We start from the raw sequence: 3,116 nt of genomic DNA on the forward strand, positions 1-3,116 counted from the left end.
GTGGGCTAGGGATGCCTTGGCTGTTGATGCGCAAACATGCGCTGAGGTTGAGGCATCTGTGGCTCTACCTGGATGGTGAACGGGTGTGGTCTCCGCTAGTGAAACAGATGTTTCCCAAGTTCACTAGTTTCGGTGGATGGAAAACCTGGTTGCATCGAAGATCGAAGTTGAGTACATGGTATACGGAGTGTCGTAAGGCCCTCCTGCTATTCCGTCGCTTGGGCAATGCCTGCAGTGAGGGTTCCACCGCATTCTTCTATAGAGGGCTTGTAGAGGCGAAATGTGACGATGCTTTAGGGGAAACCCTAGGTCTCGACGATAATCAGCTGGTCAGTCTGTTCCGACGTACATTCGAACTGAAGACCCTGGATAACTTTCAGAAGTCTCTGGCATGGCAGTGCTACCGAGGAGCTTTACCTGTTCGGGACAAGCTCACAAGGCACGGTGGCCCCGGCCCTTCGACCTGTCCAAGATGTGGGTGGGATAGGGAAGCCGTCCCGCACGTTATTGTACAATGTTCGGAGGTGTCGGATGTGTGGGTTTGTCCTGAACAACTGTTGTCAGGTACAGGAAGAGTACAGCTGTCGACTGAGTCTATACTAAAAATTGACCCGCCGGATTTCCTCTTGAAAGAAGGTAAGAATTGTTTTCTCACTGTGGTAGCAATTGCGAGAGAGGTTATTTGGAGAACGAGGATGAAAGGGTTAAGATCGGACATTTTCATCTCTGGCTCTGCACTGGTGAATTATTTCACCTACCACCTTAAATGGAAGATAGGCCTAGAGAGGAAATGCCTGACTGTGAAAATGTTTCAGAGTCGATGGAAGAATGTAGCTCGAATGTTACGAGTGGATGTAACCGCATGAACGCGGCACAAGGTTTATCTTAAGTATCAGTGGCGAGGCGGAGCTCGTGGGGTCCGAACATAACCCGTCCTCCCACTCCATCCGTAATGTCTTCCGGTCTGTCTTATCATTCGTTTTCTTATATTCTCATTGTATTTAATTTTTAATATCATCTTTTTATTTTTCCCAAGCGTTTCTCTGACCCTAAAATCAGATGTATTGTCCCCTCTGTGTTGGCCCTTCGTGGGTAATAAGGAAATTTAAATTATAAATCCCCTTATAGAACTATATTCATAAAAAAAGTATAGAACTATATTATCACCCTCAAATTGAGAAACAAACACTAACTTTTTTCTTTTAAAACTTCATTGTATGAGATCGATACCTTGAAATTCCTCGAATTGAGCTCTATCATTTAAGCTTAAATAAAATATAGTTTGTTTTTAAAATAAAAAAGTTAATTATACTTAAATCTAATTTTTTGCCTTACTTATATTTTTTATCATGATATTTAACCTCACAACTTTTTTGATACAAATTTTTGTTGCATAAGACCAAAACTATGAAATTCTTCATGTTTTCTTCTATCATTGAAGCTAAGATAAATATATTTTGCTCTTAAAATTAAAAAAATTGTTTAGATCAATTTTAAATTTTATCGACAGATGATATAAACAGTATCTTATTTCAAACCTTAGTGTTTGAATGTTTTGTTCATAAATATTCTTGCACCCTGCGCTGTGTTTTTGGCGCAAAACAAAACCAGTAACGGAATATAACGTAACGGTCTTGAATTTTTACTATAGTTCTGCAAATTATATTGATTCTAGAACGAATGTGTTGATGAGGACCTTAATGTTCGAAACCGGTATGCAATTAATTCTTTATTCTGTATATTTCTCATTTTGTCTTGTTCTGGTGTTTTGCGAAATTTTTCTGGAGAACATTGTTTCTTTGTGGTTGGGTCGTTGATGACCTCTTTCTAGCATATAGGACGTCCACTTAGTGGTCATCCCTTCTTATACATACATACATATATATATATATATGTGTGTGTGTGTGTGTGTGTGTGTGTGTATGTATATATATACACATTAGATGTACCCGCCGTGACCCGTAGGTTCACAACCATTCCAAGTTGAAATGTCGATGCGCAGCAAGAAAGGAAAAAATATTTTAAACACCATGCAATAAAATTCTTAAATAATACAGTTCTCCTGCCTTTGGTGTGACAACATAAATATGACCAAGTGTTTCTTCTTTGAAAACGTTCAAATGGCCTTCAATTTCTGGTCCTCGCTTTCTTCTTTGCCACTCTTTGTTACTACTATTTCAAGTGAAATACAAAGAGTACTTCAGCATAAAGTAATGCTTTTGCAAAGTCGTCATTGACGCACAATGAAAAGAATTCTGTCACTGTTGTCTTCATATGTCGTTCATTGACAGCCATATACGTATATCTTCATTACTTCTGAGAAATATTCTTTGTTCATTTGGTAAATGAACTTGCAGTTTCACTATTGCCGGTGCTCTTTCATGAATCGACAATCCTAGAATAGATACAGCTGCTTCGGATGGTCCAATATACATACCCATTAGATATTGACTAATTTTGTTATCATTGTTTATTTGAACAGTAGTTTCGTTATTTCCTTTCAGCATGTACTTGATGACATACTTGACTGATCTTACTGGGGCAACGATTTTAACGTTGCAGTGGCATTTGAATGCTCTTAAAAGCGTTTCATTATAAGGTATAACCATTTGTTGTTTGTTTTCCCATTCTTATGAGATTCAATTCCTCCCATTGCAACTCATCTTCGTCTATAAGGGTATAGTCACTCTGTCTGTTTTTCTGCCTTTGGATTAAGATGATGACGATTAATATTTTTTATTTCAAATAAAATAGCAAGTTTCTCTTTAGGAAAAAAAATCAAGTACTCGTGATTCAAAAAATATCCTATAAAAATATAGTGAGAATTTCTTTCACTCGAAAATTGCATAAATAATTAAGGGTAGGGAAAAGAAAGCAAGGAAAAAGGGCGGACGGCGGTAGCTACGACGACTCTTTAAAGTGTCAACATTTTCAGTTTCATTTTACTTTTTCTTCTTAAAGGGGGAAATGACCATTTTATTTGTACTTTTTATCATCTTAATCAAATAACAGGAAAACAAACTTTGAGTTTTAGCATTATATATATATATGTGTGTGTTTGTGTGTGTGTGTGTGTGTGTGTGTGTGTGTGTGTGTGTGTGTGTGTGTGTGTGTGT

This window comes from Octopus bimaculoides, chromosome 2 (assembly GCF_001194135.2).
Source record: "Octopus bimaculoides isolate UCB-OBI-ISO-001 chromosome 2, ASM119413v2, whole genome shotgun sequence".
Lineage (NCBI taxonomy): Eukaryota > Metazoa > Mollusca > Cephalopoda > Octopoda > Octopodidae > Octopus > Octopus bimaculoides.